Source organism: Rhinopithecus bieti, unplaced genomic scaffold, assembly GCF_001698545.2.
Source record: "Rhinopithecus bieti isolate Rb0 unplaced genomic scaffold, ASM169854v2 scaffold_3316, whole genome shotgun sequence".
NCBI lineage: Eukaryota > Metazoa > Chordata > Mammalia > Primates > Cercopithecidae > Rhinopithecus > Rhinopithecus bieti.
Window position 1 is genome coordinate 79470 of NW_016804424.1, and position 10002 is coordinate 89471.

Genomic DNA, 10002 nt, shown 5'->3' on the forward strand with positions numbered 1-10002 from the left:
ACCACCTGTTTTTGAATAGGAATCTTATGGCAAGCCACCATACTGAATTCTCATTATTTCTATAAATTTGTCTGTAGATAATTTTGGATATTTTATGTGGTCAGTCATGTCATCTATGAATAGTAACCATTTTCTTCTTTTAAATATTCTTCAAATATTTATGCCTTTAATTTAATTTGTTTTTCTTACTATACTGGAAAGGATCCTCAATAAAAGTAGCAATTGTTTGCAATCCTTAATTTATTTCAGATTTTGAAGGGAACACATTTAATGTCTTGCTACTAAGAGGATATTTGTGATATACTTTGATACCTATCTTTTTTCAGGCTAAGCAGATGCCTCTCTTCTTAGTTTTCTATTGTTACTGTACACAAGAGATGTTGAATTTTATAACATTTCTGCATTTCTTAGATGACCTTGTGGATTTTTTCCTTTAATCTAGTCATGTAATTTTAATATATTTTCAATGCTAAAAGCGTATTTGTATTCCCAAGATAAGCCCAACTTGGGCATAGTATATTTTTGAATATTATTTTGGATTCAGTTTGTAAATCTATTGTTTATAATTTATATCTAGTTTTATAAATGAAATAAAGCTATGAGTTTCCTTGCTAAAACTGTCCTTTTCTCATTTATAAATGATTTCAGTATTGCTGCTGCTTGGCTGTCAAATCCAGTATATGGAATTTGTCCATACTAAATTTGTGAACAGTATCTTAATTACTCCTGTGGGTTTTCTACACACTGACATAGCATTCAGAATCTTTGTGTTTGGGCCACTAGGGTCTTTTAAGATATCAAACACTTGATTAATCTAATGAAATCAGCACCCAGTCAATATATGTTAGGTCCACTGCGCTTTTGTAATTCATAAATGACTATTATTAATATTTTATGCTTATGGATGAACAGTATAAGAATGATTATTCTATTGGGCTGAGATGTAATAAGTTCAATATTGTAGGAAGGTGGCATTTTGAACATTTGAATATTAAGTCTGCATCACTATGTAAAGTTTCTACTATTTTGTTTATGTTTTTTTTTCTTGGTAACAATTTTGCATATGCACCTTCCCTAGACCCCTGCCCTAGCCATCTGGGCATCTGTTGTTATGTCTGCTTGCTTTTAGATTATCTAATGAACATTTTTAAGTTAACAGTCTTATTAATAGCAACTACTTGACTAGTTTACCCTAAGGTCAGAGATTTAACTTGAAAAGTGCTTTAGATTATTGTCATTTCTAGCTTTCACCAGAACGCAGGATTTGTCAAATAAATATGAATAATTAGGCCCAGAAAACTTTAAAATAACAACTTAGAAGAAAATTTAAACCACCAGCTTCATAATGTTAAGAAGTTGTTTAAATGGATTAATTATGCTCTTCACAATGTGGACTTAAACATTTGCTTTAGACAAGTGGCACTGGGTTTGAAAACTTCAAAAACGTATTTCTTTGACAAATTGAGGTGCTTCTTATATAGCGTTGCCAGATAAAAGTACCTGCACCTACTCAGTTATTTCAGGACCAGCTTGAGGCTGAAGAAAAGACAAGATCCCAGAGATCATGGCAGACTTCATTTGTCTCTTCCAGAAGAGAGCCTTCCCCTTACGGATACTGGAAAGGCTGGATACCTCGGTTATTAGAGGATTTTGGAGATGGAAGTGCTTTTCCAGGGATCCATGTGGCTCAGTATCCACTGGATATGGGACGAAAGAAAAAAATGTCTAATGCGCTGGCCATTCTGGTGGATTCTAAAAGAAAAATTAAACATGATGTAATCACTCGACAAGGACAGTCAAAAGACGAGGTCATTTATAGCAAATACACTGTCCTGGTTTCAAAGGATGTTATGAATGCAAATGATCCAGACTTGCAAAGGGCCGATGAAGAAGCTATAAAAGAGATAACAGAAAGAGTAGCCTTATAAAAAGCTGTATCACAGAAGGTCGCTGCTGTCATGCCAGTTCGGGCAGCTGACAAACTGACTCCTGCTCAGTATATACGATACACACCATCTCAGCAAGGAGTGGCTTTCAACTCTGGAGCTAAACAGAGGGTTAGTCGGATGGTAGAAGTGCAGAAAGATCCAACGGAGCCTCCAAGATTCAAGATTAATAAGAAAATTCCCCGGGAACCACCTTCTTCTCCTGTACCTGTCATTCATTCTCCTAGCTGAAAGATGACTGTAAAGGAACAACAAGAGTGCAAGTTTCCTCCTTGTATTTCTAACTGGAAAAATGCAAAGGGTTACACAATTCCATTAGACAAACGTCTGGCTGCCGATGGAAGAGGACTACAGACAGTACAGGTAAATGAAAATGTTGCCAAACTGGCCGAAGCCCTCTACATTGCTGACCAGAAGGCTTGTGAAGCTGTGGAAATGCGTGCCCAAGTAGAGAGAAAAATGGCTCAGAAAGAAAAGAGAAAACATGAAGAGAAACTTAGAGAAGTGGCTTAGAAAGCCAGGGAGCAAAGAGCTGGGATCAAAGCTCATGTGGAAAAAGAGGATAGGGAAGCACGTGAGAGGGATGAAATCCGGCATGACAGGCCACAAGAGAGACAGCATGACTGGAATCTTTCCAGGGCAGCTCCTGATAAAAGGTTGAAACTTCAGAGAAGTGAAAATGGGGATATCAGTGAAGTCATTGCTCTTGGTGTTCATAATCCTTGAACTTCCAATGAAGGTCAGTATGACCAAAGACTCATCAACCAATCCAAGGGTATGGACTGTGGATTTGCAGGTGGAGAAGATGAAATTTGTAATAGTTGTGATCAAGCCTGGAGAGGTGGTAAAGATATGGCCCACAGTATTTATAGGCCCAGTAAAAATCTGGACAAGGACGTATACGGCGTTGACCTAGAAGCAAGAATAAAGACCAACAGATTTGTTCCCAACAAGGAGTTTTCTGGTTCAGGTTGTAGGCAGAGAGGCCGAGAAGGATCAGTTCAGTATGGCGAAGATCCTTTTGGTTTGGACAAGTTTTTGGAAGAAGCGAAACAGCATGGTGGCTCTAAAAGACCCTCAGATAGCAGCCGCCCCATGGAATATGAGCATGATGGCAAGAAGAGGAGGAAGGACTAGACACAATTTTCTTCAAAGTGAATGAACTATTATTATCCATAACCCTAATGATGCAAGTCATATGGGGGAACACTTTGTAAATGGTCAGGACAAAAACTGAATCTGGGTGCCAGATCCCAGCACTACTTTTTTACTGGAGAACGGAGGGAATAGAAAATTCTACTTTGAAGTATGTTTTTTAAAAAGTGGGTTGTGTTTGTGCTTCTCCCACCTTTCAGCATTTATAGAACATGCTGCTCCACGTACAGAATCAAGACCACTTCCTTTTGTGCAACATTAATAGTTTGGGGTTAATATTTTGTGTGAGAACAGCTGCATATGAGTAAAGTTACCTCAACCACAGTGAGTAGGAGGGTGTTCACATATTGTAATGGTCCTGCCAAATAAGTTTTGTCCCTATTGTGCTCTGTTTTAATTTGGAGTGGGCAAAGTAAGCTCTTGCTTGGTGCAACTATTTGTTTTAAATAAAAATGTTTAGACAACAAAAATGAGATATACAATGTTTGGGACATATAAAACATATTTATTTGTCTGAAATTCAAATTTATCTAGGTGTCCTATATTTTTGTTTACTCAATCTGGCAACCTTATTTCTATGTAGATTAAAACAAAATAAGCTTTCATAAAAGCAATGTGCAATTCTGAAGCAGCGCTTAACTCATCTGACTTAGTATATTATGTAATTACTTCAATTGGTTAGAATCTAATTAGTAACAAGAAAGCAACACAAGTCAATTTGGGATATTTTGTTCATGTGCATTCTTTATGAATATTTAACTAGAATGCTAGACAACTTTGGTGTATGGAATATCTTTTACACACAAAATGGAAGTAAGTAAGACAATAAAAACAAGTTAGAAGAAAAGAAGTTGCTGGTATTAGGTCAGGATCTTCTCACCTAACAACGATCAGGAAATGAAAACTTATTTCAGTTGTCTGGGTCTAAATTCATTTTGAGCAACTAACTCAAGATGATTATGATGTAGATGTATTAAAGTTGGATATTAGTGGAGGAAGAGGACAGAACTCCACAACACAGTCATTACCTGGAAAATAGACTCAGGAATTCAAGACCGGAGAAAACTTGATTAAAAGCAGGTGAAACAGCTGATATTTTCAACTATTCCCCATCGTTATCAGTCCAGGCCCAGCTCACTTAATTGCCATTTCTATCATCTGATAAGAATTCCTGGAATATTTCAAAGTGGGAGTGATGATAAATTCTCTGTTTCTTCCAATAAATTCTCAGTTTCTGAGAAGTTTATTTTCTGAATAAAATTTTAAAATCCCTTTTCTATAAACAAACTCACAATTATAAAGAACAATTCCTAGTAATTTTAAAGCTGCCTTTGGAATTTGTGTTAAAACAAATGGAAAAGTCACATAATGACTGAAATAGCTTTTTAAATAGCCATGGGCTGAATATGCAAATGATATCATACAGTTAATTATCTCAGGTAATAGTATAGTTTGAGAATAGACGAGAGAAACTTTACTAAATTTCAGTGATTAGGTAGGTTTTTTATTATGATTTGGTAAAAGCCATCCTCCACCTCCCAGTAAGACTCTTCCACCCTGGGTTTAACTTTCATTTCTGAAAGTCAGCGTAAAACAAAAAATAAAACAAAAACAATATGTAAAAATAATCAATATCAAGTTTCTCATTTTATGTTAATTTTTAAAAGAATATTTAAGATAAAATGCACAGTGCATTTATTTATAATATTTGATCTTCTAACGTGCTTTAATTAGAAATGGAAGGCTATTACCAGGAAGTTGAATTCCAGTCTGTTTTCAACAATTTCTCATGTTGGTAGAAGACTGAATATCAACATATTGAATAGCAGAATATTCTTAAACCCTATGGTATTAATGTTAACTCTAACTATAAAGCACTCTTCCCAATGAATAGCAAACATCTCACTGTCCAAATTCATTCATGTATTTTGGAAACAATGTTGTTTGTTATGTAAAATATGTATCTTTTATTTATTTATTTACATTTTGACATTTTTTCCAGATTTTATAATAATTTTTTATTTGTCTTCAATAGTCTCATATGTGAATACACTAAAATACTTTATGGCAAATTATCTGTTAACATAGGGTTTATAAGTATCATTGTGGAAAACTTCAGTTAAATATTGCTCATTATATATTAATAGAGATACTTATTACCTAATTCGCATTACTTTTGCTATAATAAACTTGTCTATAAAGAGTATTGTTGAACAGGAAGCACTTGTTTCATATTTTGATTCTGGCAGTGCTATGGTCAATCACAATGCAAAAAAACTAGGAATCTAGAAATGTTTTTTGTTAACACCTTTGAATTAGGGGTGGAAAAATCTTTTCAATCTGCTATTTAATTTTCCAGAAGGAAAATTTAAGGATCTTCATTTGGCCCATGAATTGATTACTAATTACTTATTTGACATTTAATAAATTCTAACTGCTATGTTGGATAATTTACAATATGGTCTGTATCCTCAAAGGACTTTCCTATTTATTTGGAAAACAAGACAAAGATTTGTGGCCAAGTCAGGTGTACATTTAACTGTGTTAAATAGGACTACATTATCTTATGAAGTGATAAAATCCTAATTTAATTATAATTAAAGAATAAGGAGCTTATAACTTACTAGCTGGGAAGTAGAGACAACCAGGGCAAAAGGAACTAGACAAAGCCATCAAAAGAGGCTTCACAGAAAAGGTAGGACTTGAGCTATGTCAAACGGAATATTTAAATATGAGGTAGGGAGGAAAGCACAGTTTATTGAATAAGTATTTCTCTAGCCAAGCAGCCTCAGAACCTTGGAATCATCTTTAAATTCTTTTTTTTCCTTTGCCTTTTCATATAGTTTAGCTGTTTCCCAACCCAAATCTCACCTTGAATTGTAGCTCCCATAATCCCCACATGTTGTGTGAAGGTACCTGGTGGGAAGTAATTGAATCATGGGGATGGGTTTTTCCCATGCTGTTCTCATGATAGTGAATATGTCTCATGAGATCTGATGGTTTTATGAAGGGGAGTCCCCCTGCACATGCTCTCTTGCCTGCTGCCATGTAAGACATGACTTTGCTCCTCATTGGCCTTCTGCTACAATTATCAGGCTTCCCCAGTCATGTGGAACTGTGAGTCAATTAAACCTCTTTCCTTTATAAATTACCCAGTCTCAAGTTTGTCTTCATTAGCAGTGTGAGAACAGACTAATACAGTAAATTGGTATCAGGAGTGAGGGACTGTTTTAAAGATACCTCAAAATGTGGAGGCAACTTTGGAACTGGGTAATATAGACAGAGGGTAGAACAGTTTGGAGGGCTCAGAAGAAGACAGGAAAATGGGGAAAGTTTGGAACTTCCTAGAGATCTGGAGGGCTCAGAAGGCAGGAAGATGTGGGAAAATTTGGAACTTCCCACCTAGAGACTTGTTGAATGGCTTTGACCGGAATGCTGCCAGTGGTATGGACAATATGGTCCAGGCTGAGGTGGTCTCATATGGAGGTGAGGAACCTGTTGGGAACTGGAGTAAGGGTCACTCTTACTATGCAAAGAGACTAGTGGGATTTTGCCCTTGCCCTAGAGATATGTGGAACTTTGAACTTGAGAGAGATAATATAAGGTATATGGGGGAAGAAATTTCTAAGTGGCAAAGCATTCAAAAGGAAATAGTGCATAAAAGTTTGAAAAATTTGAAGCCTAATGATGAAATTAAAAACAAAAACCCATTTTCTGGGGAGAAATTCCAGCTGGCTGCAGATATTTGGATAAGTAACAAGGAGCTGAATAATAATCTCCAAGACAATGGGGAAAATATCTCCAGGGCATGCCAGAGACCTTGTGGCAGTTGCTCCCATCCAGGCCCAGGGTCCTAGGAGAAAAAATGGTTTCATGGGACAGGTCCAGGCCCCCCCTGCTCTGTGCAGCCTAGGAGCTTGGTGTCTTGTGTCCCAGCCACTCCAGCCATGGCTAAAAGGGGCCAAGATACATCTTGGCCCATGGCTTCAGAGGGTGCAAACCCCAATCCTTGGCAGCTTCCATGTGGTATTGAGCCTGCGGGTGCACAGAAGTCAAGAATTGAGGTTTGTGAACCTCCACCTAGTTTGCAAAGGATATATGGAAATGCCTGAATGTCCAGGTAGAAGTTTGCTGCAGCAATGGAACCCACATGGAGTACCTCTTCTAGGGCAGTATGGAAGGGAAATGTGGGATTGGAGCACCTACACAGAGTCCCCACTGGGGCACTGCCTAGTGGAGCTGTGAGAAGAGGGCCACCATTCTCTAGATCCCAGAATTGTAGATCCACTGACAGCTTGCACTGCACACCTAGAAAAGTCTAAGACACTCAATGCCAGCCCGTGAAGGCAGCTGGGAGGGAGGCTGTACCTTATGAAGCCACAGAAGTGGAGTTCCCAAGGCCTTGGGAGCTCACCTCTTGCATCAGTGTGACCTGGATGCGAGACATGGAGTCAAAAGAGATCATTTCAGAGATTAGAGGTTTGACTGCCCTGATGGATTTTAGACTTACATGGGGCCTGTAGCTCATTAATTTTGGCCAATTTCTTCCATTTGGAAAGGCTGTATTTACCTAATGCCTATACCTCCATTGTATTTAGGAAGTAACTAACTTGCTTTTGATTTTACAGGCTCATAGGTGGAAGGAACTTGCCTTGTCTCAAATGAGACTTTAGACTGTGGACTTTTGAGTTAATGCTGAAATGAGTTAAAACTTTGGGAGACTGTTGGAAAGTCATGACTGGTTTTCAAAAGTGAGGACATGAGATTTGGGTGGGGTCAGGGTAGAATCATATTGTTTGGCTGTGGTCCTACCCAAATCTCATCTTTAATTATAGCTCCCATAATTCCCACATGCCATGGGAAGGGCCCAGTCAGAGGTAACTGTGTCATGCGGGTGGGATTTTCCTGTGCTGTTTTCATGATAGTGAATGAATCTCACAAAATCTGATGGTTATATAAAGGGGAGCTCCCCTGTACATGCTCTCTTGCCTGCTGCCATGTAAGATGTGACTTTGCTTCTCGTTAGTTTTCCACCATGATTGTGACACCTCCCCAGTCATGTGGAACCACGAGTCAATTAAATCTCTTTCCTTTATAAATTACCCTGTCTCAGGTATGTTTTTATTAGTGGCAAGAGAACAGACTAATACACCCTCACATCTAATCATCTGTCAAGCTTGTTGGGTTCCACCTCCCCAGTGTCACATCCATCTAGTTCTTCCCATTCTCATGATCTCTAGGCTAAGCTCTGTTATCTCAGTTAGAGCTCTGAAAGAACCTTCTAACTCGACTCCTTGGCTCTACCATGTGGTTTGTGCTCCTGGTTCTCCTTTCAACATTGCTGGCTCATGCTCTTAAAACACAGTAGAGCCATGTCTCTCCATGCTATGTTACAAATTAAGTGCAGTCTCAACTCTGGAATTTTGTAGTCTCAATAGCAGGATCACAACCTCTTTCAAGGTCTACAGGCCATTGTTTTCCTGCACATATATTTCATACCTGTGATTCATTCAACTCAGTTGCTGTGCTATGTGCAGTCCACACATGTTAAGATAGAGTTCTTAACTTTAAGAAGAAACCTAGTATGTGATGTAATTACTTGACACAATTATAATCCAGTGGGGTTAGTGGAATGACAGAGATACAAACATGGCAGCACAGGAAGGTAAACGTCACCTAGCTGGGAGTAGAGGAGTTGGTTTACAAAAAAAACTTCTAGAAGGAAGTCTTTTTGTTATTAGCTAAAAAGAATAGCCATGTTTTTTCAATGCTCATCATCATGTGTCAAGCATTTTATATGAATTGAATCATTTAATTATCACAACAATTTTGTGAGGAAGTTACCGTTGTTATCCATCATTTATAGATGAGAAAAAAAGCAAAATCCCAAAACAAACAAAAGAGCAAGACACAAAATGTTAGGCAACTTGCTCACAGCCCTAGAAGTAGAGGTTGATGCTACAGGATTTGAACTTCAACAGGCTGGTCCCAGAGTCTGCAGGTTTAATCAGTTTGTTATGCCTCTTTCTTACCTGATTAGCATTATTCTACTTCTGACCTGTTCATATTGTTCCTCCTTGTGATTCTTCCCCCTACAATCCAGACTTGTCTCCTTATTGAATTCCTACTCATCTTTTGTGGTTAATTGCCAAGGTTACCTTTACTTATGACCACACAAATGTACCTTTTCTACTCTTCTACTCTATAGCTCTTTAACACTCTTCAGGTATTTATCAGATTCTAACATATATTGTGTTAGTCCATTCTTCTGTTGCAGGAGCAAGAGAGAGATAAAGGAGGTCCCAGATTCTTTAAAACAACCATATTTCTCCTGCAGTAACTGAGTGAGGACTCACTACCATCAAGGAGATAGTGTTAAGCCACTCATGATAGACCCATGATCCAAACAACCCATGATCCAAGCACCTCCCACTAGGCCCCACTTCCAACATTGGAAATCACATTTCCAGTTGATATTTGGAGGGGACAAACATTCAAACCACATCTTACTGTTATGATCTCTACACTTATCTGCTTTTTATGATATTATACACTTCTTGACTACATCTTTATTCACTCATTTTTTCAGCTGAATTCATTCATTCAACTCAGTTACTGTGCTACATACAGTCTGCACAACATGTTAAGTAAAGACAGAGTTCTTAATGTTAAGAAAAACCCTAGTATGGGATGTAATTACATTAAACATTTATAACCCAGTGGGTTAGTGGAATGACATAGATACAAACATGGCAGCACAAGAAGGTGAATTTCACCTAGCTGGGAGTAGAGGAGTTGATCAACAAGAAAAGCTTCTAGAATGAGTTAATGTTGAGTCGAGGTTTTAGTATTGAATTGACAGGTGAAGAGATGGATAATGTAATCAGCAATGCTACTAGAC

The 10002-nt window shown here is 37.8% G+C and overlaps 1 pseudogene; it reads left to right on the plus strand.

Moving 5' to 3' along the window:
- Nucleotides 1–1502: 1502 nt before the first annotated feature.
- LOC108527082 (SNW domain-containing protein 1 pseudogene) lies at nucleotides 1503–3083 on the plus strand (annotated as a pseudogene).
- Nucleotides 3084–10002: the final 6919 nt, after the last annotated feature.